Consider the following 27,971-nt stretch of genomic DNA (forward strand, 5'->3'; position numbering starts at 1 on the left):
TCCGAAGCCCGAGCCTCAGCTCCCAGCCCCGCCCGCCCCAGCGGGTGAGCAGACAAGCCTCTCAGGCTGGTGAGTGCTGCTCGGCGCCGAGCCTCCATGCGGGAACCTCTCCGCTTTGCCCTCCGCACCCCTGTGGCTGCGCTCTCCTCCGTGGCTCCGAAGCTTCCCCCTTCCGCCACCCGCAGTCTCCGCCCGCGAAGGGGCTCCTAGTGTGTTGAAACCTTTCCTCCTTCACAGCTCCCTCCCACTGGTGCAGGTCCCGTCCCTATTCTTTTGTCTCTGTTTTTTCTTTTTTCTTTTGCCCTACCCAGGTACGTGGGGAGTTTCTTGCCTTTTGGGAAGTCTGAGGTCTTCTGCCAGCGTTCAGTAGGTGTTCTGTAGGAGTTGTTCCACATGTAGATGTATTTCTGATGTATTTGTGGGGAGGAAGGTGGTCTCCACGTCTTACTCTTCCACCATATTGAAGCTCCTCCAATAGTGAGTCTTGATGTCAGGTAGTGTCTGTACTTCAACTTTCTTCTTCAGCATTGTTTTGGCTATTTTCAGTCTTTTCTCCTTTGATGTTACCAGTTTGTTGACATCCAAAATATAGCTTGCTAGGAATCAGATTAGGATTAAACTGAATATGTAGATCATATTGGGAATAATTGACATCTTAACAAATATTGAGTTTTCCAATCCATAAACAGAACATCTCTCCATTTATTTATTTTTAAAAATTTCTTTCATTAGAGTTTTATAGTTTTCTACATGTAGACCCTTTACACATTTTGTTAGATTTATACCTAAGTATTTCATTTTTGAGGGCCATGATAAACGGTGTGGTGTTTTTAATTTCAAATTCCAATTTTAATTGCTGATATATAGGAAAACAATTGACTTATGTATTAATAAAACAGGACCTTGTTATGCTCGGTTATTAACCATTTTTGGAATCATTAAATTTATTAATTGTTTTATTTTCTTGAGACATTATTTCATTTTATTGGTTACTGCACTAGGTAGTACTTCCAGAATAAGAGTGGTGAGAGGAGATATCCTTGCTTTATTCTTGATTTTAGCAAAAAAGTAGCCAGTTTCTCACCATTAAGCAAAATGTTCTTAAGGTTTTTTGTAGATGTTCTTTATCGAGTTGAAGATGTTTCCCTGTATTTCTATTTTGCTGAGAGTTTCATCAAGAATAAAATATTTTTCTCCATCAATTTATATGATCACGATTTGTCTTTTTTAGCTTATTCATATGGTAGATTACATTCCTGGAATAAATCTCACTTGGTCATGGTATTTAATTATTTTATACATTGTTGGATTTGATTTGCTAATATTTTGTTCAGGGATTTTGTGACTCTGTGTATGACAGTTATTGATTTGTAGTTTTCCTTTGCTGTAATGTCTTTATCTGATTCTAATATTAGAGTAATGCTGGCTTCACAGAATGAGTTAGGAAGTATTTCCTCTGCTTCTATCTATCTTCTGCAAAAGATTGTATAGCAATTACATTGTTTCTTCTTCAAATTTTTGGTAGAATTCATTATTGAAACCATCTGGGCCTGATGTTTTCCTTCTTGCAAAGTTATAAAAATTAATGATTCAATTTCTTTAATAGATATAGGCCTATTCAGATCATATGTATCTCCTTATGTGAGTATTGGTAATTTGTGTCTTTCAAAGAATTGTTCCATTTTATTTGTTATCAGATTGTGGTCATAGAGTTTCTCTTAATATTCCTTTAGATTTCCATTGGATCAAAAGTGATGATCCAGTTTTCCTTTTCAATATTAATAATGTGTATTTTTTTCTTTTTGTCTTTGTTAGCCTGACTAGAGATTTAGCCATTTTATTTTAAACTTTTTTGATATAATTGGCTTCTTTTATTGTTTTCTTGTTTTCAATTTCTTTGATATCTGCTGTAATTTTTACTTTTTCTTATCTTCTCCCTGCTTTAGGCTTAAATTACTGTTCTTTCTCTACTTTCCTAAAGTAGAGGTTTAGATTTTGAGTTTAGATTTTTCTATTTTTCTAATTTATACATTTAATGTTGTAAATTTTCCTCTAAGTCCTGCTTTCACCATATTTCACAAGTTTTGATAAGTTGCATTAGTATTTTCATTTAGTTCAAAATATTTTAAAAATTTACCTTGAATCCTATTTGATCAATGTGTTATTAGATGTGTATTGGTTAATTTCCAAATATTTGGGGGATTTTTGAGTTATCTTTCTGTTATTGATTTCTAGTCTATCTCCATTTTGATCTGAGGAAATAGTTTTTATGATTTATATTCTTTTAAAAATCGTTCAGGTGTGTTTTTTTGGCACAGAATGTGGTTTTTCTTGGTTAATGTTCTATGTAAGCTTGAGAAAAATGTGTATTTTGCACTTGTTGAATGAAATATTCTGTCATGTCAATTAGATAAAACCTATTGATGGTTCTATGCAGGTCTATATTCTTACTGATTTTCTGCCTGCTTGATTTATCAGTTATTTATTAGGGGTATTGAAGCCTCCAACTATATTATGGATTTGTCTCTTCTGTTTGCAGTTCTATCAGTTTTTGTCTCACAGATTTTGAGACCCTGTCTTTAGATGCATAAATGTTAAAGATGTTATGTCTTGTTGGATAATTGATCTCTTTAACATTATGAGATGTCTCTCCTTGTCCCTGATAATGTTCCTTGCTCTGAAGTCTGCTTTATCTTAAATTAATATAGCTACTCAGCTGTCTTTTTATTATTGTTATCATGTTTTATCTTCTCCATTTCTTTACTTTTAACCTATCTACACCTTTATATTTAAAGTGAGTTCCTAGGAGACAGTATATAGCTCTAGCTTGTGGGTTTTAAAATTTTTACTATTCATTCTGACAACCTCTGTCTTTACATTGGTGTATTTAGACCATTCACATCTAAAGTGATTACTGATATATTTTGTTTAATAATCACCATATTAGCACCTGTTTTCTCTTAGTTGCACTTTTTTTTTCTCTCATTTTTTGCCTTCTCTGGCTTTAATTGAGCATTTTGCATGATTCCATTCTCTGTTCTCTTTCAGTATATCAATTATTCTTTTTTAAAAAAATTAGTAGTTGCTCTAGACTTTGCTATATGAATTCACAACTAATCTAAATCCACTATCAATAGTATTATTGTGCTTCACAGTTTGTGCAAGTCCCTTATAACAGAGTAGCCCCAATTCTTCTCTCCCATCACTTATAACATTGCTGTCATTCATTTTATTACTTACCGATATAGTATAATCACCCAATACATTGTTTCTATTATTACTTTGATGAATTAGATTGATGAATTAGTTATCAATTAGATCAATTAATAAGAAAAATGATTTTCATTTATCTCCATTTATTTCTTCTCTGACATTCTTTCTTTATATAGATCTGAATTTCTGAACTATATAATTTCCTGCTCCCTAAAGAACTTTTAACATTTCCTTCAGAGCAGGTCTACTAGCAATAAGTTCCCTTAGTCTCTCATTTGTCTGAGAAAGTCTCCATTTCTCTCTCACTTTTGAAGGATAATTTCGATGGATATGGAATTCTACGTTAGTGGCTTTTTCTTACAACACTGTATTTTACTTTTAACGTTATGTTGAGTCCTCAAATAATAGAATTTTAAACTTAGCCTATGAATATGTTCTAATATATCTCATTTACCTGGCAGATTCTTTTTCTCAGAGTTACGAGTGAGTGAATCAAGTATAGAACCAGGATAAGTACCCAGGTGACTTAACCTCCAGCCCAGTGTTCATCAGAATAATTCTTGCCATACTACCAGTTTATTAAAGAGTTATTTACCTTTTTCCCATAGTACTAGCTCTGATATCTTGTGGTAATACAATGAAATCACATTTATGGCAATTGGACTTTCAATTCACATTAAATAAATATACAAATAGAAAAGGCACAGTTTTCACTATTTAAATTCTTTGTTGTGTTAATTGAAAGGCATAAAGCACAATATAAATGTACTTTTTGAAAAAAATACAGATATTTTAAAAATATATTTATTTTCATCTATATAAATTTATTTTCATCAAGAATAAACCTATAAACCTAGTATATTTTCTTTCCAAAGAGTAGCCCATTTTGATGGCTGAATTTTAACCTTTAAAATACACGAAATACATTACCATTTTGAGGTCATTCACTTTTCAAATACTTGTCCTTTCCCTTTTTGTTAAAATGATCCCTCCATCAAATTATTTTAATCCCATGTCAAAAATGTGAAACACGTAACACGTACTCAAGAACTCTAGCTTAGAATGAAAGTTTCTGAGAAAATACTATATTATCAAATGCTCTGCAAACAAACACTGATTCTAAAAAACGGTGCCTGCATCTTTGAAATAAGACCACGAGTTGTTGACAGGAGGGATTCACTTGTTTTACGATATACCGCCTCATCCAGAAGTAGCCAACACTTAGAGAATTGTGGAACAATCTGTTAATATTTCAGTTATAGCATCAACAGCTAAAATACTCTTCTGCAAAATGCCAGGTATGAGTGTTTTTCCAAACCTGGTTACACATTGGAATCATCAGGGGAGCTCTGAAAGTACTGTTGCCTGGATCCCAGCCCTGGCAATTCTGATTTAATTGGGCTGGACATTGGTTTCTGGGCACTGCAAATATTAAAAGCTTTCCAGGTGATTTTAATGTGCAGTCAAGTCTGAAGACCATTCTTTTCATGCTCTTCACTAGCAATTGTAAATGTGCAGTTTTCCCTATAGCCAATGTATTAGGTTTTTTTATTACCTCTATAACAGATTACCACAAAATTAGTGAATTAAAACAACACAAACATGTTATCTTACACTTCTGTTTATCAGAAGTTTAACACACATCTCTCTGGGCTAAAATCAAGCTATCAGTTGGTCTTCATGTCTTTCTAGAGGCTCAAGGGGAGAGAGAATCTGTTTCCTTATTTTCCCTGCTTCTAGAGAACACCCATACTCATTCCCATGTGGGCCCTTCCTCCATCTTTCAAGCCAGCAACAGGGAGGAGAGTCAAGGTGGTTCCTTCTCAGATTGCCATCTCCCTGGTTCTCTGTGCCTGAAGATGTTCTTCATATTTAAGGACTCATATGACTAGATTGGGCCCACCTGGATAATACCGTATACTCTTCCCATTGCAACATCCTTAATCTTACATCTGCAAAGTCTTTTTTGTCCTGTAAAATAACACATTCACAGATTTCTAGGTTTGGAATGTGGTCATGGTTTCTAAAACAAATTTGGGGAAGTTGGGTGGCATCTTCTGATATTAGACCTACTGGCCCACTTGAAATATATTTATTTTATGCCTCTGCAACACTGAGCCCCATGCTTAAAAAACTTTGAAAAATATTTCTAAAAGAGATGACAATCAGCCTACCCTGAATTGGTAACTGAAACTGCAACAGGCTTTCCTGTTTCCCCATTCCACTGAAGAGACCAAAAGTAGGATTCCAATATTGGTTTGGACAATTATCCTGATAACTAAAGGGAAAAAGGTTTTTGCTACACTATGGAGACATGGAAGAAAATGGAAGAAAACAAAAAATCACCTGAGGAAGAAGCTAATGAAAAATACCTTACCATTCCAGACAGGATCACCAAGAGCTCATTTCCCTAGGAATTACAATTGGGTTATTCACCTAACAAAGTTCATGAAAAAAAAAAAAAAAAAAACCTACTTAGGAAGAAAATCCTAAGTAACAAATACTATTGAAAATCCATGAACCATTGCAGAAATGAAGAGCATACCATCCACTTCTTTTTCCTTTTATCAAATCTCAGAAGTGTTTAACTTTTCTTTCAATTTTTTCATCTGTATTCCTTTACACATGTATTTCATTGTATTATACTTATAATTTCTAGTATACATTAGATAACATTGAGGCAGGATTATAACAGAATGACAGTTATTCAGAAATCTGAGCTTGAAATTGAATTCAGTTATTTTTGAACATTAGATTATATCCCTTAGGAAGTGATTTGAGTGAGGTTTTGGTTGTACAAAGAATAGTCAAATTATGTTTAGAGGGGATATTTTAATGGAAATATGGGAGGAAGGACAGATTTGTTGGGGAAGTCATTGTATAGACTCTAATGTATGGGTTTTTTTAGGTCATCAGATCTTTCCTATTTCGGTGGAAAGCAGAGGAATCCTTCTAACCACTAAAGCCAAATGTGTGGTTGTGGAGGATTTGGAAGACAGATGTTATCTCTGTGCAGCTAAAGGGGTGACACGTGTTCCAAGCATGTCAAATAGTGCCTCCCTCCCCCAGAATTTGAATCATAAGGGAGTGAGGTAAAAGCCAAGGGTCACTTACAGATTCGGTACAGCAGGTCTCTGAGAGAGAGGAGGCACAGTTGAGAATGCCTGGGGGGCAAAGTCACATAGTGGCAAATGTTCAGGAGCACCAGTAACATTATCCCAATTGGCCAATATCTCTGATCACTTATCCCTGCCTCCTCCTGGTTCTACGGTGTTTATGGCCTTTCAATAATATACTGGATGTCATTCTAATGCATTTTTATGCTAAACTACTTAAAAATTAGTCTTAGTAATTTGCAACCATAAAATCTAACCTGTACAGACAACATTATGCATTGGATAGTGAATCCTTGGCAAGAATCCCAATCCTACTTTTTTTGCACATTGGAAATACAAAGAAATGAAGTCAGAATTTAACTAAGCCCCATACAGGGCAAGGAAGGAGGAAAAAAGAAGAAATCAACTAGGAGCTCTGATTATAGCTGTAAGTTCTTAGGTGTCAGAAAAAGACCCATGATGGAGTTGAAGTAAGAATGGAATAAAAGAAGTTGATTTTGACTCCAAGCAAGTGCTACCAGATACTGGAACAGTTTAGAGTGTTTCATTGCACATGTGAATGGTGATGCAGAGAATACAATTTGCAGTGTAACAGTGGTATTGCCTTACAGGGTTTGTGCTATCTGGTAAGGGTTAGAAGGAGGAAGTTCATAAAAGTGTTCATCCAAGTGGGAGTATTTTTAAGAAGGAAAGGTGGTTATGTTAATGTAATGTTAATGTTAACAGTGTAATGTTAACTACACTGTTGCAATAGCATAAACTAGGACTGTCCTGCCAAGGCCACCCTATGCAATTCAGTAATTCGTCAGAAGTATTTACTGAGTGCCCTATTGTATCTAAGTAACTATGGAACTTGCAAAGGTAAATAATAGGCTACATGTAACCTGGAAAAACATAATTTCTAATAGAGGGATCAAGCAAGTGAATAGCAAACTAATAGAAAAGACAGGAATTGATTAAAATTTAAGAAAAGTGAAAACTTTTTTAAAGGATGGAAGAGTACAGAAGGGAGGTAGCACATTTGAATGGTCAGGAGAGGGATTGCAGGAGGGGCTAGTGGACAAGGCAGAAAGGTGAAAGCATCATTTGAGCTGGATTTTGAATGAAGTCGATGGGTATTTTGGTCATTTTCTAAATATACTTCCCACTACTTTTCACATGTTGCCTTTTTAAAGACAGCTCCATGAAAATACATGTAGGAAATCCATACAAGATATGCTTTCCTATAACTTCTTACTTTTTAATCTCACAGCATGCTGTTTTCTCTGTCTAGATAGCCTAAATAATTTCAGAATGACTATAAATTTCTAACCAAGCATTATCTACTCATGAAATCATCCAGAATGCCCCTTGTAACATTAGTTCGTTTAATACAGCTTCTTTGGAAACCCCTCTAGTAAATTTACAAGGCTTTTTCCACATACATGTGATGATTAGAGTAGAAAGTTTGACAAACACACACACACAAATTTGATAGTGGCTTCCAAAGCAAGTGATGATTATTTACATGGATTATTATGAACAAGAATAAGCTAAAAATATTTTTATCAATCAAAATGCATTAATAATGTATTTTTAGGAATCACGTTAATGTTTGTTAACTATCTATAGAGAGAAAATATTTAAATTTTGAAGTTTAAGAATAAATTGGTGCAAATTGGTGCTCTGCTATATTCCCAAGAAAATTAGGTATAGTACTAATGTCATTTATTTATTAAAGTATATGTATTTATATTAACTACTATGAGCTATCCACTGTTCGCAGTGTAAATTAAGGGTATATAAGTGAACAAAAAGAGAAAAAACAAAATCCTGTATTTTTCAAAGAATTTATATCCTACTGTAGGAGATAGATATTAAAAAATAATTGTGATAAATACATTCTATTGACATAACAAGGGCTCTGATAAGGAGAAACAACAGAGCAAAGTAGGGAGGATTGGGACTGTTGTCAGAAAGGAACTGCAAATCATTTAATCATTTACTATATCTGTGGTAAGAACAGGCATCTTCGAGAAGTTGACATGTGAGCAAAGACTTGAAGGAACCAGAAAGTAGCTGGGAGGAGCCATTTTTAGAAGAGAAAATAACCAGTGCAGAGCTCTGGGCCAGGAGCCCTCCTGGAATGTTTGAGGGAGAGGAAGAGGCCAGTGAGCTGGAGCAGAATAGTAGGAGATGAGATCAGAGAATTAAAAAATGGAAAAAAATATATATATGGTCTTGTTGGTCATTAAAAAGATACTACTGGCTTTTACCCTCAAAGTGGGATGCCATTGGAAGTTATTGAGCAGAGAAACATGATGTGACTTACAGTCTGTAAGGTTCACTCTGGCTGCTTTGCTGAGGACAGACTGCAGGGCTGTAAATGTGGGAGAAGGGAGACAGACATGTTAGGGGCCATTACCAGTTAGGATAGCTGCGCCAGCATATCTAGTCATGTGTCCATGTTGTTGGCTCCTTGGCAGCCCAAGCCCAGAGCTTTTTGAATGAGTTCTGCAATGAATCATGTCCGAATGCAGTGACTCTCTCTCCTTTATTCTCCCCTTCTCTCTCCTCTCCTCAATCTCTTTCAGCTTTTTTTCCCTTTATTTTACCCTCTTTGCTTCTCCTTCTTACCATCCCTCAGTGTCATCCTCTTCTCTCTTCCTCCCACTCCTTTCCCACTTTTCCCTTCTCTTCCTTCTTTCCTGTTTCAAGTATTTAAAAAGAGATCTGAAGAGAAAGACAAATACCATACGATATCACTTATGTGTGGAATCTAAAATATGACACAAAAGAACTTATCCACGAAACAGAAACAGACTCACAGACATAGAGAACAGACTTGTGGTTGCCAAGGGGGAGGAGGGGTGGGGAAGGGATGGATTGGGAGTTTGGGATTAGCAGATGCAAATTATTATATGTAAAAGTGATAAACAACAAGGTCCCACTGTATAGCACAGGGAACTATATTCAATATCCTGTGATAAACCATAATGGAAAAGAATATGAAAAAGAAGGTATATATATATATATATATGTATAACTAAATCACTTTGCTATACAGCAGAAATTAACATAGCATTGTAAATCAACTACACTTCAATAAAATAAATTTTAAAAGATAATAAAAAAATAAAAAGAGATCTGGCAAAGAACAATAAAATCAAGTTTCAGAGCACCAGTGTTCTCTGCTTGCTTTTCTGGCTATTTCAATTTCTTGTTTGTATGGGAACCTGTGAAATTATCTATTACATGTAAATTAGAGGATTTAAATTTATTTAAAAACAATAAAACACCAGACATAACTTTTGGTTTATTTGGTTATTTCATAGCTCCATAAGGGCAATAAGCCATAACATATTTATCTTTGTATCTCTCCTACCTAACGTTGTGTTGACATGCTGTGGTTGCTCATTAAAGTTGATGAAGAAATAAAACAAGTATTTTACCTAATTGTGCCTATCTTGTTTTGAACAGTAAGTTGAGGGTTTGTTCTCGACTTAAGATGATCCTGTTATTCTCAACATTGTGATCATTATATAGAGATATTAAAACACAAGGTTATACCTAAATTATTATATAAAACAAACTGGGAACAATTTAAAGAGCATCTACTATAAAGAGATTTGGATTTTATAATTTAAATGTCTTGTGCTGAAACAAATTTAGTGAGACCAGAATTCTTCATACCACTTATTTGGTAATGTAAAGCCATTATATGTAATTTAATTAAGGCAATTTTGCTAGATTCCTCTTCATAGATTTTTTTTTGCCTAATCATAGTTTTCCACATTTGTTTTGTTTCTTTTTTAAAAAATTGTATTCCCTTCTTTGTTAGGTTTTATTCACATTAATTTAGAGTGTCGCTAGTAAATATTTTTGCATTTTCGTGGAGTTCTTAGTGTCTTTAACAAAACAAAATCTTTCTACAGTCTCCCAGGTTGAGATTTGTTTCCTTCTCATGTGCTGCTGTAGAATGCTATCTCTGGCTTAAAAGACTGCCTTGTATTTAATGTGATTCTTCAAGTTGGCTTTGAACTCTGGTATAGCAATCTTGCAAGTTTCTTTTTATAGTTTTTGATACTTCTTTATCTTCCTACTCTAGAATAATGGACGGTTTTTCACTTTCCAAAGAATGCAAGGACTGTATCTTCCAAAGAATGATAACCTTAAAAAAAAAGTCTCACTTTTATTCTTTTTAGTAAGATGAGAAGGAAATTTCAGGACCCTATATTTCCATGTTTAGTCAAAAGGGTTAGCTTTTCCTTGTATTTCTTAATTTGGAAATGCTGAGGAATAAGTGCTAGAAAACATTCAAATAATACCTCAGTAATTCCCACTTGCTCTATATAGTCCTTTGATAAACACAAGTATCTTGGACCTTAGGATAGAGTGCCTTGTTTGGAGTTGGGAAGAACACAGAGATGTGGAACTTTGTCCTTAGCCATGCCTTTGGGGGAAAAAATCACTGCAAGCAGTGACTTGGTATAGCTTGCTTTAGAACAGTGGTTCCTGTAGGGAGACTATTACATGGCAAGGCAGGAGTTACAGTGTCCATGGAGTGGGATGTGATTGAAGGTATCCGTAATGCAATCCTTTCAGGACCATGACCTCTTTCAGTTCCCCATTTTCAGTTTCTTCTGTCTCATCAAGCCCACTATGGCGATATTCTTTTGTTTCAAGAAGGCCCTACCTACCCTTGAACCTATGTAATAAATGGCTTTGTCCATGCCCTTCAGGCTCCTGAGATGGACTTCTGTCTTAGCTCCTCTCTCTGAATAAATACAGTCCTTATGTGTAACTCTTGCAGTTTGGGGAAGTGGAGAGAAAATGAAGAAATGTATAAATGAAAATGATTTCTAATCTTTCTGTCCAGTTGATGTTGGATTCTGTTTTTTCCATCATCATATTTTATTTTGGGTGTCAAAGAACAATTTCATTCAGGTAAAATATAAAATGCTAGTTTATAGATGGAGTTTTTTTTTTTTTATAGCTCTTTATTGGAGTATAATTGCTTCATAATACTGTGTTAGTTTCTGTTGTACACCAAAGTGAATCAGCCATATGCATACATATGTCGCCATATGTGCCACATTGTTTTATCCATTCATCTGTCGATGAACATTTAGATTGGTTCCATGTCCTGACTATTGTAAATAGTGCTGCAATGAACATTGTGGTGCATGTGTCTTTTTGAATTATGGTTTTCTCAGGATATATGCCCAGTAGTGGAATTTCTGGGTCATATAGTAGTTCTATTTTTAGTTCTTAAAGGAACCTCCATACTGTTTTCCATAGTGGTTTTATCAATTTACATTCCCACCAACAGTGCAGGAGGGTTCCCTTTTCACCACACCCTTTCCAGCATTTATTGTTTCTAGATTTTTTGATAATAGCCATTCTGACCGGCGTGAGGTGATATCTCATTGTAGTTTTGATATGCATTTCTCTAATAATTAGTGATGTTGAGCAGCTTTTCATGTGCCTCTTGGCCATCTGTATGTCTTCCGTGGTGGAATGTCTTTTTAGGTCTTCTGCCCATTTTTAAATTGGATTGTTTGTTTTTTTGCTATTGAGCTCCATGAGCTGTTTGTATATTTTGGAGATTAATCCTTTGTTGGTTCATTTGCAAATATTTTCTCCATTCTGAGGGTTGTCTTTTCGTTTTGTTTATGGTTTCCTTTGCTATGCAAAAGCTTTTAAGTTTAATTAAGTCCTATTTGTGTATTTTTGTTTTTATTTCCATTACTCTAGGAGGTGGGTCAAAAAAGATCTTGCTGTGGTTTATGTCAAATAGTGTTTTTCCTATGTTTTTCTCTAAGGGTTTTACAGTGTCTGGTCTTACATTTAGGTCTTTAATCCATTTGGAGTTTATTTTTGTGTATGGTGTTAGGTAGTGTTCTAAATTCATTCTTTTACATGTAGCTGTTCAGTTTTCCTAGAACCACTTACTGAAGAGGCTGTCTTTTCTCCATTGTATGCTCTTGCCTCCTTTGCCATAAATTAGGTGACCATATGTGCTTGGGTTTATCTCTGGGCATTCTATCCTGTTCCACTGATCTATATTTCTCTTTTTGTGCCAGTACCATACTACCTTGATTACTATAGCTTTGTGGTATAGTTTGAAGTCTGGGAAGCTGATTCCTCCAACTCCATTTTTCTTTCTCAAGATTGCTTTGGCTATTCAGGGTATTTTGTGTCTCCATACGAATTGTACAATTTTTTGTTCTAATTCTGTGAAGAATGCTATTTGTAGTTTGATAGGCATTGCATTGAATCTGTAGATTGCTTTGGGTAGTATAGTCATTTTCACAATATTGATTCTTCCAATCCAAAAACATGGTATATTTCTCCACCTGTTTATGTCATCTTTGATTTCTTTCATCAGTGTTTTATAGTTTTCTGAGTACAAGTCTTTCGCCTCCCTAGGCAGGTTTATTCCTAGGTATTTTATTCTTTTTGTTGCAATGGTAAATGGGAGTGTTTCCTTAATTTCTCTTTCTGATTTTTTGTTGTTGTGTATAGGAATGCCAGATATTTCTGTGCACTAATTTTGTATCCTGCGACCTTACCAAATTCATTGATTAGTTTTAATAGTTTTCTGGTGGCATCTTTAGGATTTTTTATGTATAGTATCATGTCATCCACAAACAATGACAGTTTTACTTCTTTTCCAATTTGTATTCATTTTATTTCTTTTTGTTCTCCGATTGCAATTGCTAGGACTTTCAAAACTATGTTGAATAGGAGTGACGAGAGTGGACATCCTTGTCTTGTTCCTAATCGTAGTGGAAATATTTTCAGTTTTTCATCACTGAGTATGATGCTTGCTGTGGGTTTGTCATATATGGCCTTTGTTATGCTGAGGTAGGTTCCCTCTATGCCCATTTTCTGGAGAGTTTTTATCATAAATGGGTGTTGAATTTTGTCAATAGCTTTTTCTGCATCTATTGAGATGATCATATGGTTTCTATTCCTTAATTTGTTAATGTGGTGTATCACACTGATTGATTTGCGTATATTGAAGGATCCTTGCATACCTGGGATAAATCCCACTTGATCATGGTGCATGATACTTTTAATGTGTTGTTGGTTTCTTTTTGCTAGTATTTTGTTCAGGATTTTTGCATCTATGTTCATCAGTGATATTGGTCTATAATTTTCTTTTTTTGTGATAACTTTTTCTGGTTTTGGTATCAGGGTGATGGCGGCTTCGTAGAATGAAATTGGGAGTGTTTTTCCCTCTGCAGTTTTCTGGAAGAATTTGAGAAGGATCGGTGTTACCTCTTCTCTAAATGTTTGATAGAATTCGCCTGTGAAGCCATCTGGTCTTGGATGTTTAGTGTTGGAAGATTTTTAATTACGGTTTCCATTTCATTACTTGTGATTGGTCTGTTTATATTTTCTAATTCTTCCTGGTTCAGTGTTGGAAAATTGTACCTTTCTCCCCACAACTAGGGCACCTGCCAGCCACTGGTGGGGGACCCTGATGCCCAAGGAGATGGGAGGAAACCCCAAGTGAACTGGTAGGACGTGGGAGGACAGAGGGGGGAGGAGAAGTGGAGGCCAGACAGGATTGGTGCCCCTGAGCCCGGGGAGATCAGGGAGGGGCCCTCTGGGAGGAGTGGGAGAGGAGTGGAGGGCGATTGCCTGGCCCACTCGGCCTGGAGAGCCTGTTGAGCTCACAGGCCGGTACCCCCCCCAAAACCCCATTCAGGCTTTGTGGGTCCTGGGGGCACAGGAGTGAGGCCGGGGAGATCAGGAGAGGCAGGCAGGAGGGGCCCTCCAGTAGGGGCCCTCCCAATCCCCAGACAGGAGGAGCAGGAGAGGAGAGGAGGGCATTTGCCCCACCCACTCGAGCCCAGGAAGCCTGCTGGGCTCCCAGGTGAGGTCCCTGACCCTCTGAGACCAGGGGTGGGGGCACCCCTGGTCCACTTCTGTTCTTGGAACCTAAGCCTCACCTCCCACAGCCCCCAGGGCCTTTTCCAGCCCTGTGGGTCCTAAGCATAGGCACCACCCACTGCCCAAACCCGCCCTTGCTTAGGCCCCGCCCTCCACGGCCAAGGCCTTACCCCCCCTCTTTTTTTTCTCTTTTCCCTCCTCCTCTTTTTTACTACTGTGATACAGTTGTACCTTCTGGTTGTTGATTCATCTATATTTTTATTTTTATATTCCTTCTAACATATCTGTTAGTTTCCTAGTCTAATTTTATTTTTTACTTTGTTATTGTTCTCTCTCTCTTTTTTTTTTTTTTTTGCCACCCCACGCAGCTTGTGGGATCTTGGTCATGAGCTGGGGGTTGGGCCAAAGCTCCTGCGGTGGGAGCTCCATGTCAGAACCACTGGACTAACAGAGAACCTCAGACCCCAGGGAATATTCATCAGAGTGAGGTCTCATGGAGGTCCTCATCTCAGCACCAAGACCCAGCTCTACCCAAGAGCCTACAAACTCCAGTGTTGGAAGCCTCAGGCCAAACAACCAGTAAGACAGGAATACAATCTCACTCATTAAAAAAAAAAAAAAAAGTGAGATGGCAAAAAAATATGTCACAGATGAAGGAGCAAGGTAAAAACCTGCAAGACCAAATAAATGAAGAGGAGATGGCCAATCTACCTGAAAAAGAATCCAGAGTAATGATAATAAAGATGATTCAGAATCACAGAAATAGAATGGAGGCACAGATTGAGAAACTACAAGAAATGTTTAACAAAGATCTAGAAGAACTAAAGAACAAACAAACAGAGATGAACAACACAATAACTGAAATGAAAAATACACTAGAAGGAATCAATAACAGAATAACTGAGGCAAAAGAAAGAATAAGTGAGCTGGAAGACAAAATGGTGGAAATAACTGCTAAGGAGTAGAATAAAGAAAAAAGAATGAAAAGAATTGAAGACAATCTCAGAGACCTCTGGGATAACATTAAACACACCAACATTCGAATTATAGGAGTCCCAGAAGAAGAAAAAAAGAAAGGGTCTGAGAAAATATTTGAAGAGATTAGAGTCAAAAACTTCCCTAACATGGGAAAGGAAATAGTCACTCAAGTCCAGGAAGCACAGAGAGTCCCATACAGGATAAACTCTAGGAAAAACACACCAAGACACATATTAATCAAACTAACAAAAATAAAATTCAAAGAAAAAAATATTAAAAGCAGCAAGGGAAAAACAAAAAATAACATACAAAGGAATCCCCGTAAGGTTATCAGCTGATCTTTCAGCAGAAACTGCAGGCCAGAAGGGAGTGGCAGGATATACTTAAGGTGATGAAAGAGAAAAACCTACAAGCAAGATTACTCTACCCAGCAAGGATCTCATTCAGATTCGATGGAGAAATCAAAAGTTTCAGACAAGTAAAAGCTAAGAGAATTCAGTACCACCAAACCAGCTTTACAATAAATGCTAAAGAAAATTCTCTAGGCGGGAAACACAGAGAAGAAAAAACCCACAAAAACAAACCCAAAACAATTAAGCAAATGGTAATAGGAACATACCTATCCATAATAACCTTGAATGTAAATGGATCAAATGCCCCAACCAAAAGACACAGACTGGCTGAATGGATACAAAAACAAGACCATATATATGCTGTCTACAAGAGACCCAGTTCAGACCTAGGGACACATACAGACTGAAGGTGAAGGGCTGGAAAAAATATTACATACAAATGGAAATCAAAAGAAAGCTGGAGTAGCAATCCTTGTATCTGATAAAATAGACTTTAAAATAAAGACTGTTATGAGAGATAAGGAGGGACACTATATAATGATCAAAGGATCAATCCAAGAAGAAGATATAGCAATTATAAATGTTTATGCACCCAACATAGGAGCATCTCAATACATAAGTCAAATGCTAACAACCATGAAAGGAGAAATTGATAGTAACACAGTAATAGTAGGGGGCTTTAACGCCCCACTTTCACCAGTGGGCAGATCATCCAAACAGAAAATACACAAGCTTTAAACGACACAATAGACCAGATAGATTTAATTGATATTTATAAAACATTCCACCCAAAAGTGGCAGAATACACTTTCTTCTCAAGTGCACAGGGAGCATTCTCCAGGATAGATCACACCTTGGGTTACAAATCAGGCCTCGGAAAAATTAAGAAAATTGAAATCGTATTAAGCATCTTTTCTGACCACAATGCTATGAGATTGGAAATCAATTACCGGGAAAAAAAACTGTAAAAAACAAATACCTGGAGGCTAAACAGTGTGCTGCTAAATAACCAAGAGATCACTGAAGAAGTCAAAGAAGAAATAAAAAATTACATAGAAACATATGACAATGAAAACATGACGACTCAAAACCTATGAGATGCAGCAAAAGCAGTTCTAAGAGGGAAGTTTATAGAAATTTAATCTCACCTCAAGAAACAAGAAAATCTCAAATAAACAATCTAACCCTACACTTAAAACAACTAGAGAATAAAGAACAAAGAAAACCCAAAGTCAGTAGTAGGAAAGAAATAAAAATCAGAGCAGAAATAAATAAAATAGAAACTAAGCAAACAATAGCAAAGATCAATAAAACTAAAAGCTGGTGCTATGAGAAGATAAACAAAATTGATAAACAGACAGACTCATCAAGAAAAAAAAGGAGAGGATGCAAATCAATAAAATTAGAAATGAAAAAGGAGAAATCACAACTGATACCATAGAAATACAAAGGATTATAAAAGACTACTACAAGCAACTATATGCCAATAAAATGGACAACCACAAAGAAATAGATGGAGTCTTAACAGCAAATTATTCAGCTCAAAGTTATTTCTCCCCCGAAAGACATCCTCTGATATCTGGAAGTTTAAAATGATTGTAAGATGAATGGTACCATGCATGAGTGGAAACCTTAATCTTCCCATTTCTTGAGGGGTATGTCAGTCTTTACTATGTGCAAAATCAGCATCTCCCAATCATTTCCCCTCACCTTGGAAATGGACACAGCATAAAGAAATTGATCTTTTTTCTATTAGTAAAATTTTAAATGACCATCTTGCTTTGATATATAACCATGCTCTGCCGTAGTTAAGTAGATGTACACTGAAAGCAGGAAGTGGCCTCCCCTTGGCCTTGTATTTTGGGTCCTAATACTCACAAATTTCATTCCAAATCCCTATACACTCACTAAAAGGTGCAGTTTTAAAATGGATGTAATAGGTTTTTGAGGGAATGCCAGTCATCGCACACTTTTCTGTTTTAAATTTGTGTCGTGTTTCATTTTATGTTCTGATTTTATAGAATTGTATAATGTATGAGATGTCAGAGTCCTTTGAGATCAGCTAGTCCAACCTCCTCCATACCCAGATGAGAATATTGAGACATCACAGCCATATAACCAATGGTGGTGTCATGATGCCCTCTATCAAATGGAAAACAATGTCAAGCACAAACCCTCCTCACCATACCCACCATAAATCACTGACTTAGGAGTAAATCTGGCAAAGGCCTCTGAATTACTGATTTAGAGAATGATATCTAGCAGGCTCCCTGGATTTTTAATTATTATTTATTTATTTATTTATTTTGGCTGTGTTGTATCTTCGTTTCTGTGCGAGGGCTTCCTCTAGTTGCGGCAAGCGGGGGCCACTCTTCATCGTGGTGCGCGGGCCTCTCACTATCGCGGCCTCTCTTGTTGCGGAGCACAGGCTCCAGACGCGCAGGCTCAGTAGTTGTGGCGCACAGGCCCAGTTACTCCGCGGCATGTGGGATCTTCCCAGACCAGGGCTCGAACCTTTGTCCCCTGCATTGGCAGGCAGATTCTCAACCACTGCGCCACCAGGGAAGCCCTCCCTGGATTTTTAAAGTCACGCAGATTTAAATCCTCTGTATAAAAAAACAGCCAAATATATTAAGAGAATATTTTAAAAATATTTCTAAATCCAAATTCCAAAAATTACATATTTAAAATAAATGAAACAACACCTGAAAATAACATATAGTATGTGGTGTTTGGTGAAAGAAACTTGCATTTATTATTATTATTAAACATCAGTTCCTTGGGTATAACATTCATTTATGTAGGTGATTTTTTTTTAAAGGAGATGTTTCTATTTGTTTTCATCACAGATTTTCTTTCTTAATTATATATAGCTTAGTATTTTAGCCATCCTTAATATATTACGCATCCTGACCTGTATTCATACTATCTGAAAACACAGCAGTGAAGTATTTAGGTACATGATCTGAGGTTAAAATGCTTAGTACATGGAAAAAGTAAAGTTCTTTTTTTTTTTAAGGCTTTATGTCTTTAAAAACTCACAAATTGTGTTTTACAGTATAATAGCTAAAGAGTCCTATTAGTGACATGTGAAGTTTTACAGCAGCTGCTGCTTGCCAGTGATCATTAAGTGAAAAAATCATCCATCAGTGGTATGGAAATCAACCCTGCTCATAAATCATTCTGCTCAATCTGTTACCAGAGGTGAGCTAAATGAACATTTTAGAAACATCTATAAAAATTTAAGACCAAGAACAGGAATGATTTTCTCAATCTATTTAGTAGTCAGTACTGATAGAAGTCTTTTGGGAGAAATTTTGTCAATTTCTTATTTCCTTTTGCAGAGCATATGATCTAAACAAGTATACTTCCCTTTGCATAGGCCATGACTTTTACACAGAGTAAATTTTCTTTCGTTCAACAGGTTACTTTTATGAGTGAGAAAAGTGTTCACCTGGGGAGAAAAATGGCGTGTTTCTGTCTCTGTCTTTGGGTTACTTTTCTTCTCCTTATTCATGACGTCTTCCACTCTACCCCCACCCCCTTGCTCAGCACCCCAATGCACTCATGCACTTTTAGTTTGCTTAGAAGGTCCTTTTCTGGGCCCTGGAAATTTCTGTTTAGCTCTGCCTTGTATCATATTTTATAGAATTTTGGAAATTAAGCTCTTCATGCTTGCCTGGTCTGGATGGTACAGCATATCTAACTTTGTGGGATAAGAAAGAAAGACAGCCTCCCTAACAGAGTGTCATTTGGAGGACATGGCCCCAGAAAATAAAACAACCCTGTTTAGAAATATTTTCTGTTGTTTCCTTAAAAACATTCTTTCCCTCATTTATAGGCTGAAATGTAAAATAAGTGCATTTCAAAATCTGCAACCAAGGAAAGAGAAGAGAATGTGGCTACTTTAATTGAAAAATACTATTCAACGCTTTAAATAATTCACCATTTTCTGCTCTACAAATGGTGATTTTTCTCAACAGTATCAACTACTAATTAACGAGAATTTTATAAGACAAAAATTTCCAATATTTTATTACAATGATAAGGTGAATATGTTGATCCTCCTGGAAGAATCATTCACAGCAATTAGAACTGGGGCCAGTTTTAAATGCTACAGGAGAACTGGTTTCAGTTCAAATTAATAAAGAATTTGAAACAGATCTTTCCAAAGATGGAAAGTATTGCTCTGGAAGATAGCAAATCTCAATCACTGAAGATATTCGGGCTAGACTAGGTATCTATTTGGAAGGGACTTTTGTCATGAGGATTCAAACCATCAACTATATTGATGCTAGGAGTTTATGACAATATTAACAACTTGACTAATCATCCAACTAGCTGGTTTATGAAGATGCTTTTCATTTATGCTAAGGTTCTAAACTCTACCACGGAGGCATCAAAGGTAATTTTCAGTCTTCTGAACTCAAATCCTCAACAGCTCTAACTGATCAACCTCTGACCCCCAACTGTGTCTAACAGTGTCAAAAGCTTAGTCAGTATTCAAATAGCTATTTTCATACCACTCAGTTCCAATTCCTTGCCAGTCTTACTAGAGGAAGAGGTCATGAAAATATAAAAGAGGTCATTAAAATATATTTGTTTCATAAAGAGTTTTTCTGTCCTTGTTTTAGAATATTAAGAAGTAGTAGTGATTCTTCATTGAGATCAACCTCGGGCAGCTGCTCAAGCCAAGCTGTCTGTGATTGGTTTCAGGTTTCACCACCTACCAGCTTGTGGCGCCACCCGAAATTAAATGTATTGGGCTGGCCAAAAAGTTTGTTCGGTTAGTGAACACATTGTGCAATAAAATTCCTAGTGAAAATGAAAAATGTGTCTTTTCCTTAAAACCAAGTGAACTTTTTGGACAACCCAATACTTTCCCCATCTGTGCTTTTGTTTCTTTTTCTGGAAAGTGGGGGTGATATCTGTAATCTACTCCGTAGGGTTTTGAGAGATTTAAATTTTTAATACTTGCAAAGTGCTTAGACTGGTGACTGACATTTGTCGTTAATAAGTGTTAACTATTATTTTTAGACTACAGACCAAGCATTTTGCAATCAGAAATTAGATGCCTCCTTTATTCCCTACTTTACTCCTACTGAGAAGTTACAAGTCCATTTCTTTTTGTTTTGCTTCACTTGTCTGCCACAAAACTTCTGGGTTTCCTTCTTAACTATCTTCAAGACATCTCGAGCAGAAACTGGATTAGTCCCAACCATTCTTAGACCATTTCAATGGTGATATAATTTGTTTTCATTTCTTTTCAACCAAACAATCGAGACTTATTCATTACATTTCTTTTCTCCTATCTCCCATATTCTGTATCTCTTTCCTTCCCAGCTAAATCCCCTATTATCCTCATCGTTTCTGTCCACCAGACTTCAGAAGGAAGGATGAGACATCTTGTCACCAATTCTTAGAGAGCAGAAATCACAGGGTCAGCTAGGTTCTTTCCAATTAACACTCCAAATTACATTTGTGAGGTGTGAGCTTCAGTGCTATGTTCTCTGTTGTCAGACCTGGTTAAAAAACAAAAAAACAAAACAAAAAAACTTCTGTCAAAAATAGCTTGCAGAGATTCACATGACCTTGGGTATCATTGAAGTTGTAAATGCTTTTTAGGGTGTTTAGAAAAGAATGATAAAATGCTTCTGTGACTAGAGCTGAAACCGGTAAATCATGATTTTATTTTATTTTTTTCATTTTCCTGTTGTGATTTTTTCTAACTTGGGGAAGGAGGGAGGAAATAGCCCACTCCTAGGACAAGTGAGAAGTGACAACTGTGACTATCATTAATAAATAAATAAATAAAATTCAAGCATGAAGCACCTTTATTTTGTGAGAGCAGTTTGGAATCTCAATTTGAAAGTGAAATGTCTTCCTCACAAATAGGCAAAATGTTTTATGGAGTAATGAAGGGGAGTAGAGTCTCCTGTAGCTGTTGGATTGAATTACATTGCTCTGTTGCTTTACTGCTTTGAGGAAACAGAAGTCATGTTTCTTATGCATGTCCTTGAAAATAAGTGTTTTTTTCCTTTACAATTACTGAAAGGTGGGGGGGAAATAGAGAAGAGTGTGTATCCAAACATGGAGAAAAAAACAATATGCATGCATTTACTTAAATCTTACATATCTGTGACTAGGTCGTCATATCAACCTGCATGTGGTTTTCCAAGCATGTCTCACTCTCAGGCCCCTCCGTGTCTTTGCAGGTGCTACTCTCTTACTTGACATTGCCTCTTTTTTTTTTTTTTTTTTTGACATTGCCTCTTTTCATTGTGTGCCCTGTGTGTACTTTCTTTTTCTTGGAGACTGCATTCATGTATTTTAACATCTGTGAAGCCTTCCTTGCCTCCCTTCAATAAATATCCTGCAGCACTCCTTTTCCTGGACTTCCATAGATTGTTACATTAATCTCTATCAAACTCATTTACTGCACACTGTAATACTTTCGAATGTATTCAACTCCCCACACTGACACCAAGTTCCATGAGACCAGACTATATCATATTTTCCTTTATTCCTTCATAGGATGTTTAGCACATATTATACATCTGAAAGATATATACTTATAGATATGAATATTCAGACATGTCACGTGACCTTTTATATGTATACGCACACACACTTACATGCACCCATAAAAGGAAGATGCTGAGATAGAGATATTAAAATACAAAAGTGTCTTTATATCTAGAGAGATAAGGACAAAAGAAACACATATGAATAATTTTAGGTACATAATAATTGCTTAACTCTACCTTGTAAACATCTATCACAACTCAGAGCAGAATGCTATATAGTTCAGAAATTTTGCAGCATCAGGTTGGTATTCTATTTCTTAGAAAATTAAATTTTTTTACATCAAATCAAGGAACTAAACACTTGGTTTTCTACCCCAAACATATATTTCCTCAAGTGCTGGTACTACAGTTTGTTACCACCATCTTTTCATTAACTTCTCTGCCATAAAAACACGTGTCTAACAATCTCCTTAGTAATGAAATCAGTAGAGAGTATGACAAAGAAAGAGCCAACTCAATTACTACTGATCCATGATTTCTTTCCAAATTCCACTTATTCTATAGCTCACTGATTATTTTACATTTGGTTGTATGCTCTGCTCCCTTGAGATGCCTTTATCCTATTTCCTTTGCTTTTAGTATCTATCAGGACTCTTCATCTATCCCATCAGGTGTACACCTTACACAGAATACATACTGTAAAATTAACCTGGAATGTGTCATATTTCATTCTGAATTAGGAAAAATACCTCTGACCCTTACTCCTGTGTAGTACCTAGTCCATTTATATTAATTTTAATAATTGATGTTTTATCTACCTTTGTTCAAATGATGGTGAGGCAGAATTATTTCAATGGGGATATAAATTTATCATTTCTAATAGTTGTTCTCATCTTGATTGTAAGGTTGATTCTTTAGGAAAATTGTTCTCAGCTACTTGCTTATGTGGTCTTTTCCTCTTTATCAGAGGATATAGATTGAGTACCTAGTCCGGTATAGGCAGCATGCTAGGAAATAAGGAAATAGATGTACTAGCCCAGTTCCTACACTCCGAAGAGCTTTCTCTTCTGAGGGTCACAGGCCCACTGGTAAATGGTTGTATGTAAAAAGTATTATGCCACTTCAGAGAGAATGTCAGTCAAGACTTCCTAGAGGAATTAATATTTCATCATAATAGTGTTTTTACTTACAGAGCATCTTGTATTTATTACATGATATTCTTTCCCATACTTACTGTTACACTCATACATACATCATGAAGGACAAAAAAAGTCAGTGGAACAATGAAAAAAAGCTAAAATGCTGAGAACTATACCATTAAAATCAGATGCTCTTTGATGCATTTAGTATATGGCTTTTTTACATAAAGATCCTCCAGGTAACTTCCAAGAGTTCTAGATAAATTGTTATTGAAAAACCACCTTTAGAAACTCTGATTAACCCATTGTATCTATATAATAGAAAACAATATCTATACACATGTATATACATATAAACTTATGCACAGATACATAATTATGCAAAGTGTTATTGATTATAAAATAGAAAACTAAATCAACATGTACTTAGGTAAATGTGTTGGCATTGTTACGCATTTTTTCTAATGAAGACCAAAGGGTAGAAGAGGAGTCAAAGAATAGCACACACACACACACACGTACACATACACACGTATACATACATACACATACATACAGTCAATACCTGGGTACGTTTTATTTCTAGCCCTGGCCATGCATCAATTTTTTTTTTTTTTTTGCCTATTTTTCTTTGTTTATTGTGGTAAAATATATATAACATAAAATTTATCATTTTAACCATTTTAAGTGTACAGTTCAGTAACATTAAGTACATTCACATTGTTGTGTTACCATCACACTATCCATCTCCAGAATATTTTATGTTCCCAACGGAAACTTCATACCTATTAAACAATAACTCCCCATTCTCCTATCCTCCCTCTCTCTGGTAACCAACATTTTATTTTCTGTCCCTATAAATCTGACTACTTGAGGTACTTCATATCAGTGGAATCATACAATATTTGCCCTTTTGTGATGGGCTTATCTCACTTAGCAAGATGTCCTCAAGGTTCATTCATATTATAGCATATGTCAGAATTTGCTCCCTTTGTAAGGATAACAGCATTCCTTTGTATGTATAAGCCACATTTTAAAAAATCTATTCATCTGTCAATGGACACTTGGATTGCTTCCACCTTTTGGCTATATTGCTGCTATGAACAAGGATGTACACATATCTGTTCAAGTCCCTGCTGCAAGTCTTTGGGGTAAATACCAAGAAGTGAAGTTGCTGGATCATGTGGTAATTCTATTTTTAATTTTTTGAGAAGCTGCCATATTGTTTTCCACAGTGGCTGCAACATTTTATGTTCCCAACAGCAATACGCAAGGCTTCCAATTTCCCCACAGCCCCATTGATGTTTGTTATTTTCTGGATTTTTCATAATGACCATCCTAATGGGTGTGAAGTGGAAACTTACTGTGATTTTGCTTTGCATTTCTATAATTATTACCATGCATCAATTTTGTTACTGATTGATAGAGATCATATTCCAATGCTAAAATGCTCTGATTGCCCTTGGCCTTCGTCTGTTATTATCCAATAATAATTTAATCATAACATGTTATTGGTACAGTTTAACTTTGTATCATCTTATTGATTAAAGTCAATATTAAACAGGTCCAAGGGCAAGGAAAATCTCTTATTGATGTTCTCTCCAATATCTAAGAGAAGTGAAAAGCAAGCTAAAATAATATCGAAAGATTACTGAAATATTATACAAATTTATGTGGTTATGGAAAAAGATTTTCAGGATTTATTGAGTGTGTTCTGTAAGATACCTTGTGCTATATTTGTAAATTGTGTTAATGACCAATACTTTGTAAGATGTGCTAGTGTAAACTATACTATATGGAGTGTAAAATTTTTAATTGTAGTGTTCTGAGCCACTGATGTCAGTTGGGACACGCTTAATGGCATTATAAAGGAAATGGTTTGACACAGCTCACATATCTCTATTTTCACTTTGGGCTCCTGTCAGGATAACTTTCTTCTCACAAAGTGTTTTAGCCCCTTAGCACTGTGATACTTGCTAAGAGAACAGAGGCGGCCTTGCTGAAGAATGGAATTCTTTAAAGAGAGAGCTGTACAGTGACCACATTAAGAGGCAGATTTATACCATCAAGCAGCCATTACAGGCATCTTAAATATTCAGTGATCTAAGGCTCTACTTTGAGTCAATGTAAAAATGAAATCTAAGACACAGCAAGAAGGGCCTGAACGAATATGCTGACATTTTAGTCAGGCCACATGAAGCAAAAACAGCATGAGAAACAGATTAATATCCAGGGTGGACCACAGTTATCACCAGACAGTGGAAATATACACCAGAGAGAAATAGCAGAATTGACAAGAAATTCTCTATTGGTAATTATCTATACCTATGGACAGTCAAATGTATAATAAATTTATTTTGTATCAAATGCATGAAGGTTTAACCAAACCTCTTATTTATTATCTCACATATAAATTTTTGCAGTAGATGGTTCCCACTTTCTTATTAGAATTGAGATTCTGGTGCTCATGTAGACAGGTAAGGGGAACCACTTCCAGAATTCTGGCTCAGTACTTCACATTATACCATTAGTTGCAATTAAAGCAAAGAACATGGATTCATGCTAAAGATGGGAATCTTTTCCCTTGTGGCTAAGAAATCTACTATAAATAAGGGAGAAAACTGACTTAAGGTTTAATATGACTAAGGAAGAGAGAAAAGCTGATTAGTCTCTATGGAGATCTAAACTACAACACTTGATTTACCTGCTCTATAAACTAAGACAGCTAAGATAATTAGCAAAACGTATGTTAAAAATGCAAGATTAATGGTAAAAAAGCACATTTCTTTTGCTTATCACGTGGTTAGATTTTGACTGATAATTGATATACAATAATGGAAATACAAAAAATTAGGTTAAGGGCTAGCATTCAGAGTTTAGGTATGTTTCCTAATTAGGGATAATACTTATACTAATGTTATCCTTACATGTTTATGGTCCATATTACATTAGAAAAAATTGTGAAAGGTTTTGAAATGGGGTAAAAGATTACCAGGTGTCCCATCTAGTATTCCAGGTTATCTGTGTATTTCATTATATTTGAGCTATTTTAAAACCCTCTAGACTTGTAGAAAATTGATAGTAATGCCAGTGATTATTTTTCATAGAAATGCAAATGATGTGTCCAATTGAGGTATGATTGGTCCCCCTCCAGCCAGTTTTATATCCATGACCAATTTATTTCAGCATTCCTGATTTCCCATGTATGGTGGTTGCTCTGAATTTTCCTTTGACTAGTTTTAGCATCTTATTGGCTAACTAAAGATTTAAATAAAATCTTTGACATATATTCAATTGATATTGATGAGAGTCATGATTTACCTTTTTAAAAAATATATCCATTAACAGATAGTTTCTACGATCTGTTTTGAAATACCTGCATTCCCTCAACCTTCAACAAATTATGAACAACCACTCTGTGCCAGAAACTTTTACAATTTTATGCTCTCATGGAGCTTATTTTCTAAAGGAGAGACAGACAATAAAAATGTGAATGTATACCACATTTTCATGGAGTAATAAATTCAGTGAGAAAAAGTAAAGGAATAGGAGTATGGCAAGTGTCAGTAAACATCATTGAAGACTTTGAAGTGGAAAAAGGATTACTGAGTTTCCTGTCCAGTGCACTCTTCCAAGGAATCTCTTCCTTTCATTGCCTTTAAGCTAATTTACAACTCTAAAATGGAGAAAACTGATAATAACAAAAATTGCATTCATAAAAATTCAAAGAGAATGTGTCTGGTGGAATGTTATTGATTCTTGCCCTGTGGATAGACTAGTTTGGAATCCATTTATAAATTCACTTCAGAATTCCCTATTGCCTAAATATATGTATGAGTCTTTGAATTCTCCTTTGAACTACTTGTAACATTTTACTAGTCTCCCCCTTAATTAATGAACTAAATATAACCTTTGACATGTTATTCTTTTATATGTTCTATTTCTGTAAGAGTCTTGATTTTACCTTTGAAAAAAAGGGTACTGGAGGGAGGAAGGGATGCACTGAAGATATAGCTGAGCAAGGATTTGAAAGACATGGGTGTGACTGCGAATTTCTAGGGAAAGAACATTCAAGGAAGAGGGGAAAATGAGGAAAGACTTTAAAACAGAAAAAGTTAGGTGCATTTGAGGAGACATCAAGAGAGTCAGTCTGAAGAGGTGTAAGACATAAAAAAAAGTGGTAGGAGGTGGGTTTAGAGAGGTAAGTAGCAGGTAGACGGAGTCAGCCGCAGTATGCCAAGAGGAAGAATTGACATTTTCTAAGTGCGATAGAGAGGATAGAGCAAGGGAGGGATTAGATGTTACTTGCCTTTGAAAACAGTCACTGAGAATGCTGTGCTGAAAATAGTTTTCAAAGAAGAATAGTGGAAGAAGAAGACCCCTAAGGAGACTATGTTTGTATTTCACAAGCATGGTGATTGTGTCTTAGACTAGGGCGGTAACAAATGGAAAGAGGTGGTCTGATGGGTAGTGTATTTTGGAATAAGAGGCAACAATACAAGCATACCTTGTTGTATTGGGCTTCACTTTATTATGCTTTGCAGATATTGCACTTTTTTTTTTACAAATTGAAGGTTGGTGGCAACCCTGCATTGAGCAAGTCTACAGTGCCATTTTCTAACAGCATTTGCTCACTTTGTGTCCCATTTTGGTGATTCTCCCAATAGTTCTAATTTTTCCTTATTATTATATTTGGTATGATGATCTGTGATCAGTGATCTTTGATGTTACTGCTACGACTCACTGAATGCTAAGTTGATG

At 35.9% G+C, this 27,971-nt stretch overlaps 2 long non-coding RNA genes across 2 annotated transcripts in view; one reads left to right on the plus strand and one right to left on the minus strand.

Annotated features, from left to right (window-relative positions):
* LOC309636907 overlaps positions 1-27,971 on the minus strand; it is a 178,520-nt gene that overhangs the window by 74,129 nt on the left and 76,420 nt on the right. The window lies entirely within an intron of this gene.
* Positions 8-27,971, plus strand: part of LOC309636912 — a 30,415-nt gene continuing 2,451 nt past the window's right edge. The window contains exon 1 of the long non-coding RNA XR_014250310.1: positions 8-27,964. This is a non-coding gene — a long non-coding RNA (uncharacterized lncRNA). The remainder of the gene's footprint in view (positions 27,965-27,971) is intronic.

This window comes from Balaenoptera physalus, assembly GCF_965194825.1.
Source record: "Balaenoptera physalus genome assembly, chromosome: 10".
Taxonomy (NCBI): Eukaryota; Metazoa; Chordata; class Mammalia; order Artiodactyla; family Balaenopteridae; genus Balaenoptera; species Balaenoptera physalus.